At 33.5% G+C, this 10,403-nt stretch overlaps 1 pseudogene; it reads left to right on the top strand.

Moving 5' to 3' along the window:
• Positions 1-10,162, top strand: part of LOC133285127 (ubiquitin C-terminal hydrolase 13-like) — a 28,893-nt pseudogene extending 18,731 nt beyond the window's left edge.
• Positions 10,163-10,403: the final 241 nt, after the last annotated feature.

Genomic DNA, 10,403 nt, shown 5'->3' with positions numbered 1-10,403 from the left:
TAAGCTTGTTAGTGATTGATGACCAATAAAGTGCATCATGTTCGATTAAAATTTTTCTTTCCTGCATAAGCAGTACCAGATGGGAGAGGGTCTTTATTTTTTATGGCATCTTCAGGTTCTGATCTCCACAACGGACATGAATCATGTGGCATTAGTGAATTAACTGTGCCTATTCTTGTGCAGGAAATTAAGTTCGAACCAAATATCATGTGTGAACCTATTGATAAGAAATTAACATTTCGTGATAGCCTGGCAAATAAATTATATATGCAATTGATGCACATTGTGATACTGTATCCTTGGTTGGAGCATTGATATATATATATATATATATATATATATATATATATATATATATATATATATATATATATTTGCAGCTAGAAAATGGAGATATTGTGTGCTTCCATAAACTAGATAGTGAGAAAAGTGTTCGCTATCCAGATGTGCCTTCATACTTAGAATACGTGCACAATTTTCGGGTATTTTCTTTTTGGGGTTCAATTAAATGCAATTTGTTTGGTTTGATGATATGCAAAAATGTAAGCTACCCTTATATTTGCTCTTGCTATCATGTCTGAATTATATTACTTTCCTCATTTTAGCTGTGTGCATGGAGGCACGTATCTGTACGTGTATCCGATAGGACTTGCAAGTTTCATTATGTTTATATTGTAAGCTATCAGTTGACTGTTTTTAATCTCTAATGGATGTATGTATTGTAGGTTGTTCATTGCCGATCTCTAGCTAAACCTAAAGAAGATAGTTTCTGCCTGAAGATGTAAGCATTTTGGAATTCATTGGAGTGATTTATTATATCTAATACTATTGCAGTATTTTTCTTGCGAGAAGATTTAAGTATTTTTATATTATTATGCTTAGAATCCCATCCTTATCATATATTCTCTGTTATAATTTCTAGGCCAAGGCTCTATACATATGATGATGTGGTGGAGAGAGTTGCTCAACAACTTGGTTTGGACGATCCATCCAAAATTAGGCTTACCCCACATGACTGCTCCCCTCAACAACCAAAACCCCAGCCTATTGAGTACCGAGGGGTGAAGCATTTATCTGATATGCTGGTTCACGACAATCAAGTAGTTATAGTTCAATTCTTCATTATATCTCATATTTAAAAATATAAAAAAAAAAAAAAAACATCTTATTCCTTTCTTGTATGTCAGACTTCGGATATATCATACTATGAAGTACTTGACATCCCTCTGCTAGATTTACATGGTTGGAAAACTCTGAAAATTGCATTTTACCATGCTACCAAAGACGAAGTGAGTACAGGAATCTGATTGTCTTCAGGTTTTCATCTACACTTTTTTCATATTGTTTTAATTTTTTTTTTAATTTGTTTATTCAGGTGGTTATTCATATTGTTACACTCCCAAAGCAGAGTACTGTGGCGGATGTCCTTGATGATCGTAAAACAAAGGTGGCTTTGTGTGATTTTTGCTTTAGTTTACGGGTTTTATGTTATAACATAACTTTATTTTCCTACACACCCAACAAAAGGGAGAGAGAAAGTGAAATGATGAAAGAGAGAAAAAAATATGTGAACCCTACCTAGGGAGAGAGAAAGTGAAATGATGAAAGAGAGAAAAAAATATGTGAACCCTACCTTTTTGTTGTGTGTAGGAAAGTAGAGTTATGTTATATAAAGTAACAAACATAAAATCCTTAGTTTATTAACTTGCTTACATTGTACAATGCTACTAACAGAACACTGCTTTCACAACTGTTCCCAACTTTAGCTTATGGCTTCATCTGAGGGGTTTTTTTTTTTTTTTTTTTTTTTTTAATCAACGAAGCTCAGTGTTTTTTCTGTTATATTATTATATGTCTAATGCTCAACTTTTACTGCGAGTACAGGTGGCATTGTCTAATCGTAATGTTGACCTTAGGTTGCTTTAAGTCTTCAATCACAAGATATACAAGGTTTGGCATAAGATCTATGTTAACTGTTTCTGTGTTTATTGTTGTTCTTGATTATTTTTTGATTAAATTATTCGTGAATCAGGATTAAATATTCTAAATTTAGTGGAGTTTTGATCCTCCACTTGCTTATGTTTCTGAAAATATAATTAACTAGTGAAGAGCAGCCTATTTTTAATTATTGAACTATGTTCATTCCATCCTTCCTCTGCCTGTGCAGATCTTCTCTCCCAATGAAAAGATTATAAACCTCAATGATCAATACTGGACATTTCGTGCAGAGGAGGTAGCGGATTTGGATCCTCTCATGTAAAAAAATGATCATATTATTTGATCACAACCACTCATTGATAATGAGATCAGAGAGAGAGAAAAATGTATAATTTTTAAATGAGTTGTTCTAATCAAATAACATGACCACTTTTCCACATGAGAGGATCCAAATCCCGTTTTTATTTATTCAAATAATAGCACCAGCGGATTTTTTTATACGAATATTTTTTTTTTACAGTTTGTGTATCAAAATAAACTAGTCTTTTTTCTGGTTGTATATAAATTTACAGATTCCGGAAGATGAGAAAAATGTGGGTCCACATGGTCATCTAATTCATGTCTATCATTTCACTAAAGGCGCATATCAGAAACAAATGGTAAATAGTCTTAAAAGTGTTCAATTCGCTCTGTGCAATTTGTAATATTTTAATTTTTTTCAATACATCGTGCTGCTTCAATGGTTTGCCAAACGTTGTGTAACTTTGTTTTCCATTTGATATGCACAGTCACAATCCTTAAGAATCCATGAATTAGTCTTCCCATAATCTGAGCATTTCACGGCACTCCTTAGCCTCTTAGCTCTTTCATTGGAGACTATCATCCATGAATCCTTAAAGATGAGAGGACCGTAAGACTGGATCATGTCAGAGTCAGTTTTCTGATACACAGGATCCCTTTGCAGGGCAAGTGTAGAGCATACTAACTTCCTCATCCAGAGATTAGTAACTATAGTAAGAACATTATACTAAGTTTTCGGAGAGAAAAGAAAACTCTTTAGAAACTCATAGGGAAAACACACAAGCTTTTATTTCCTTCAAACTCATTCTGATCTTACAAGCACACAAATGGTTTCCTTTGATGGGCAAGGAACCATAATAACAACAAGCATAGTAAAGCACACCTAACCAGACAAAATTATACAATAAGACAAACAACTTTTCTAAAAGTTGAATTATTGTTCACACTTTAATAATCACAACCACACACTTGTTTTTTAACTTTAGACATCATCATTAGTATCAGTACTAATGGACAGATTCAAAGCTCTCCTTTCTTCTGCGTGGACATCACTATACATCTCTTTCCACCAAGGTTTGTTTTTTTTGGCTTTTTCTTCAATCATTTCCATCATGACATCAGCATTTGGTTCCATGAGATCATCTTCTATTTGAATTTTTTATATTTCTTTTTTTATGTTTTTATCATTTGCTGTGAGGTTGTTTGAGATGATATTCTATTTATAAATGCTTGAGATTACTTATTATTTTGAGTTAAACAAATAAATTAGCTTTTCAAATATATATAAACTTTATTATTCTCGAAAAATATATGTCACTACAATTAGCAAACAAAAATTGACATAGGGGTAATTTCAAATACCTTAAGTAATGTGTTTTGCTCTTCAATCATTCGCCTCTAATATATATATATATATATATATATATATATATATATATATATATAATGAAAGAGGCAGGATCCTTTGACACCGGTGTCAAATTTGAAGTTTGACACCTCATGTAAGAGCTGTTAGATCAAAAAAGATCAACGACTCTGATTTATAAGCATGTGACACTATTGATCTTTTTTGATCTAATGGCTCTCAGATGAAGTGTCAAACTTCAAATTTGACACCGGTGTCAAAGGATCCTACCTCATAATGAAAATATCCGTTGGACTTCAAAATAAGAGAAAAATGGTTTTTGGGTTTCACTTGCCACAAAATGAGAGAGAGAGATATCAAATTGTTGCTTCACGCTGGATATCAACAATTCCTCATTTGCTAATCTGGATTCTTCTTTGGATATCTTGTTAATGGAATCTGTGAGGTAGATTAGATGATGTATCAATATATGCTCTGTTCTCTGTTGGTTTTCTTGAATTCTTTTTGGTTTGGTTAGTGAAATCTTTGTGGTTTGGAATTTCTGCAACTGGGTTGCTGAGATTTGGGCAGAATATGAGGAGAAAGAAAAAACAAAATTTGTTTAAATTGGGTTTTCTTTTGTTTGATTTGTTACGTTTCTTCAGCAGTTCTTTTTTGTATCCTGGATCTGAATTATTGCAATTTTTGTTTGATTTGTTTGGTTAAATAGTTTCTGAGAAGACTATTTGTGCAGTCATCAAGACATGGCAAGGTTGCAATTCTGGATGGGTATATCCAGCTGACAGAGAATGATGAATTTGCTTACCAAGAGATGCTCACTCACCTTGCACTATGTTCCATTCCAAATCCAAACAAGGTTTTTTCTTTTCTTCATTCTCTATTCCTCCCAAGTGAACTAAGAGCCTAGCTAATGGGAAAAAACAAACATTTCTGAAAGAACCAAGAGAGAAAATTTGTTTAACAAGGTGTTTATGAACATACATTACAGGTGCTGCTAGTTGGAGGAGGAGATGGTGGAATTCTTAGAGAGATATCTCGCCATTCTTCTGTTGAGCATAGACAAAATGGTGATTGATGTGAGTCTTTATGTTAACATTCCTAAGTTCCACCTTTTATGAACTTTGACAGAAATGTATTACAAATAAAAAGAACCCTTATTAAAATTTTCTGCTTTTATATGCATTGCTTTGAAGAATATATTCTAGGAAAGAACCATACTAATTTCTTAATGCTTTTGAGGATACAGGTTTATAAGAACTTTTTCCCGGATATAGCAGTTGGTTACCAGGATCCTCGAGTGCATGTTCATATCACTGATGGTAAGAAGTTAAGCCATTTGTTTTCTAACTTACAAAGCAAACATTTCTCTATATATTAAATATCTGACAAATGTATTCATCAATTCTGCTCCTGAGGGCACTTATGATGCTATTATATTGGATGCTTTCAACCCAATGGGTAAAACTATCTTTTCTTCCTGTCAACTTAAAATTGCAGCTATAGTGAGAGAAGAAAATTCTCATTTTTAAAAGCCTTAAAAGAAATAAAAGAAGTTCTATGTCATGCAGGACCTATTGCAGAAGTGCTTGCAGATAACTGCTTCTTGGAGTCAGTAGCAAAGTCAGTAGCAAAGGTAATCTATTGAAACGATTCTAATTCAAGGATTAAACTACTTATTTGTTTTTCTTTGTTCTCTTTTCAACTAACTTAATTGCCTGTTCCTCTCTTGCTTTTTCTTTTTTGTTACTACAGATCCATGCTGCTGCATTCTGTCTGCCTTCTTTTGTAGAGAAGGTTATTGATCCAAAAAAGATATTGACAAAGAACTCTGAGTAGTGTTTAGGAATTTCTGTTAAACTTTGTATTGTTTGTTCTTCATATCTATGGGTGAAAGGATGCCCATGAAGATAAATTTAATGTTATTAATAGCTACTTGAAGCTTTACTCGAACAACTTACAAGTATATTATGACGGGAGACAAATATCAAGTTTCTACATTCAATCACTTTGCAATACGATACAGATAACATGGTACATTTATAGGAGCAATGGATGCTTAACATCACATATACCTGGTGAGTGATTATATATGTTACTGGCGGCAATATTCTAGCTACCCTTGCAACTAGATTGCATTGATAAAAGCTGAACATATCTCTGAAAGAATAAACACTGTTAAAGAGGAATTTGATTTGTATCAAAATCAAAATGGTTTTGTTTGATTTGTTTGGTTAAATAGTTTCTGAGAAGCACAAGATTTTTCTGCCTTTTGTTATTCCTTCTGGATATGTCGTTGGGAACTTTGGCTTCAATTTTTTTTTTTGTATCCTGCATCTGAATTATTGCAATTTTTATTTTCTGAGGTTATCCTGCTAATAATTTAGTCTAATTATTTTCTCATTTGTCTGATTTTCAGGAATATGTGTACAACAGGCTCCACTTTAGGTAAATTTCATCACAATGGTACTGTTTCATTTTTCCCTGTGAGTTGCTTAATCAAATCGGATTTATATTTTACTGATAACATATGATACTTCTTAGGTGGCTCGAGATGAAGACCTTGCTGTGCAAATTGGAAAGGATATATATTTGGATCCCGTAGACCATGACAAAGTGAGGAGTTTCCGTGTCCTGAAGCACTCCTGGTAGAAGTGCTTTGACCTGGCATGATATGACTAATATTATTGTTTCTTTTCTTATTTGCTCTGATCTCAATCGTAAATATTTCCTTTTAAAATGTTGGTTTTTCATTGGAAAATTGGTAAACATGAGAAATTAATATACTGACATAAAGTGTCTTGAACCTTCATTTATGACATAGTTAAGAGGGAGATAATGTAAAATTGTCCATATCCACATAATTATATTATTCGATGTTGCTGTGTGGAATTAATTTCAAAATAGGATTAACTCAGGCAGTTTCATGCGATCGATACTTTTTCAGTTTAATTTTTTCAAAGTGGGTGAACATACTCTAAAATTTTGTATTTTCTCTTGCAAGGGATTCAGTGGCCCATAACATATCACCTTTGCAAGGGATGATACCCATTGAAGAGTTGCTTGAATGTCAAAGGATGGAATGTCATCCAATATGGATTTGGAAAGTGGGAATATTTGATAACCATCATTACAACTTCAAATTTTGGATGACTGACTGTTTGGCCAGTGCTTTTGTTGCTAGTCTTCTTACTTTTTGGAAAAATGCATTAATTTTTCTTACTATCTTCTCAAATTTTTTTGGCAGATATGATAAGAGTCATTAAACTAGAGAAAGTTTAGTTTGTGAACTCCTAAAGTTCAAACCATTATTTTAGTTGCATCCTTTGATAAAACAATTACTTTTTAGAACAGTACCAAAATATAAAACTTCTGATGCTTTAGTTGGAAGGAAACAAAATATATAATATGAATCTTTGTGGTCTTATGTTTTTGATTTATGAAGTTGGTGATGAATGCTCAAAGATGCTCTATTTTTCATAACTTTGATTTTCATGTCTGATTTCTAATCTGTGATATGCAGGAAGAGGTTGCTAAAGAGTTTGGCATACCAGTTGAATTCCAACGCATTTGGCTATGGGCAAAGAGTAAAAAACTATACATATCGTCCTAATCGGTCATTGACACACATTGAGGAAGCACGGCCTGTAAATTTCTGAGCTTGCAAGAAGCTTTTCCCTATTATTTTAATTATAATTCCCCCTTCAAGCTTCTTATATATGATTTTTACAGCTCTGACTGTTTAGGTTCCTGCTTTTATGGCAATGTTGGTTTTCTAGAACAAATGAGCTCCTTTTACCCCACATTTATGTTTTTTTGTTGAATCTGTTCTGTGCTTTTTTTGGATTCCATTTCTCAGGCTGGGCCAACAGTTGATTCTCTATGTTGGCTTTGTATTGTTATTTCTGCCATCTATGGCTAGTTGTTTTATATTCTCCAATCTTAAAAATGAATAAAAAATGCAACCAATATAAATATTTTTCATACTAATTGTTTTGGATCCTGTAGTTTGTTCTCGTTATGTTGGTGGGGGGTGATCAATTTTTGGTGAATCATGTCTGCTTGATGTTGGTGCTTAATTTCTTGATACATCATTTTCTCAATTATATGAAGTTGTACTATATTTTTTCTCAAATATGATATACATTGCAGGTTGGACAATTGAGAGAGTTATTGATACAGTTTAAGTAAAAGAAATGCAAAGTATACTGAATATTACTCTTTGTATTGATAATTTCAGAATAACAAGCAATAAAAGGAACATTACATCTGGTTCTCCATAGTTCTGCTATGGATCAGTGTTTGAAGGAAAAGAAAATACAGAAGAAAGAAATTAACAAGAGATGCCCTTGCATACTCTTCAGAGCTCTACATAACAACCTGACCCCTTGGTGCCTCTATTTCCTGCTCCTCACTCTACTAATACCCATTCCTTGCTAACTGAATTGCAACGCGCATTAACCAACGGCATTGCATTGGCCTCCCTCACAGCTGGCTCAGCCTCCAACGGCATTGCATTGCATTGGCCTCCCTCACAGCTGGCTCAGCCTCCAACAGATTTGCATTCGGCTCTTTTGCTTTAAGTCCTCTTCTTCTATTTTTGTCTCTTACATAGACTTTTTGCAATTGGGCCTTACGCAGTTGGGCTCTATAAGTTATCAAACAAGGTTCAAAATGCAAAATTAAAATTGTCTCTGGAAATGGAGCTTGGGCTGGTAACATTTGTATTGTGGAAGTTGTATACTACTTTGATAGCATGATAATTGATACTCAAACACAGTAATGTTAACAAACTACTTTATATTTAGGATTTACGACCAATTGCACCACCTGACAAGAAAAAGGATGATATATTATTATTCTTTAAGTTATATGATCCTGAAAAAGAGGAGCTACGGTATTGAGTAATTTCTTTATTTTAACATATGTTGGGGTAAAAGGTGGACCTAGTTTGACATGTATGTATTCCCTATGATTGCAGTTATGTTGGAAGGCTTTGTGTGAAGAGTACTGGTAAGCCATCAGAAGTTGTGACAAGGTTAAATGTAATGGGTGGTTATTATCCGGATGAAGTGATTGAACTTTATGAGGTTGGTTTGTGTTGTATCCTTTAATATTAATCAGTTGAAAAATTCATTATAATTTTGATACTGTAGTTCATCTATGTATGATCTAAACTGTATGCTTTTTTGTCATGAATTATCCCTCTCCAAAGCTTAAGTTGTTAGAATAGGTTTTGTATAATTTTTCTTAGGTACCCTCACACGATAGCCCTTTGTGCTATAGTAGGGACAATGGACATGTCCACTACCTTATGCTTAAATTTAACTTTTTATTGTAGGGCTCTGATGCCATGTAATGAATGAAATCTCTCAAAAGCTTAAGCTGTTGAGTGAAGATACATGAACAATTTTGTATTAAATCTTTAACATCTCTTTACCTACTTTCTGCTTAGCTTGCGTCAAACAGTTATGGTTTCATTTGTTAGTAACTAAGCTTGTTAGTGATTGATGACCAATAAAGTGCATCATGTTCCATTAAAATTTTTCATTCCTGCATAAGCAGTACCAGATGGGAGAGGATCTTTATTTTTGATGGCATCTTTGGGTTCTGATCTCCAGGAGTGACATGAATCATGTGGCATTAGTAAATTACTGTGCCTATTCTTGTGCAGGAAATTAAGTTTGAACCAAATATCATGTGTGAATCTATTGATAAGAAATTAACATTTCGTGATAGCTAGGTAAATAAATTATATATGCAATTGATGCACATTGTGATAATGTATCTTTGGTTGGAGCATTGATTTTATGTATATATATATATATATATTTGCAGCTAGAAAATGGAGATATTGTATGCTTCCAGAAACTAGATAGTGAGAAAAGTGTCCGCTATCCAGATGTGCCTTCATACTTAGAATACGTGCACAATTTCCAGGTATTTTCTTTTGGGGTTCAATTAAATGCAATTTGTTTGGTTTGATGATATGCAAAAATGTAAGCTACCCTTATATTTGTTCATTCTATCATGTCTGAATTATATTGCTTTCCTCATTTTAGCTGTGTGCATGGAGGCACGTATCTGTATGTGTATCCGATAGGACTTGCAAGTTTCATTATGTTTATATTGTAAGCTATCAGCTGACTGTTTTTAATCTCTAATGGATGTCTTGTAGGTTGTTCATTTCCGATCTCTAGCTAAACCTTAAGAAGATAGTTTCTGCCTGAAGATGTAAGCATTTTGGAATTCATTTTTGGCAATTTTTAAATCATACCTTTTTAAAAAGATGCTGATCTTGGAAGGTTTGAAATCATTATCGAAGTTGCAGTGAAAGCTTAGACTTTGTCCATTGAAACAACTATCATTGTCTCCATTTAAAAGAACTACATGCTTCGGGTGTGTAGTGGCATCTACCACAGAAGGTTGTTGCCAAGTTTCATAACTTTATTAGAATATGTTTCAAATGTAATCATGACGTAGATATTCTGTGTGTATTATGATACATCTATCTGGTGCTGTCACCTATACTATTGATTTTAGTCAGTTATAGATTAGTTTGTTAGTGCAGTTACTGATGGTTGTACCTGCTCTCTCTGATTCTCTCAACTTTCCTTTCCTTTCTCTCACTTTTCTCTGATTCTTTTATGTTATCAAAGCTCCATTTTGGGGCCTTTATCCGTACCTTGTTCTATCTATAGCTTCCGCTTCAGCCAATTCAACTGATTCTACATCTCCTTCTTCCTTAGATCTATTAGAGTATCTGATCAGTTAGTTAGTTCCTAATCTTACGGAATTAGTT

The sequence above is a fragment of the Gastrolobium bilobum genome, unplaced genomic scaffold (assembly GCF_033153095.1).
Source record: "Gastrolobium bilobum isolate Gb01-03AN ecotype WA unplaced genomic scaffold, APGP_CSIRO_Gbil_v1 utg36643, whole genome shotgun sequence".
Lineage (NCBI taxonomy): Eukaryota > Viridiplantae > Streptophyta > Magnoliopsida > Fabales > Fabaceae > Gastrolobium > Gastrolobium bilobum.
This window is presented reverse-complemented; position numbering and strand designations above follow the sequence as displayed.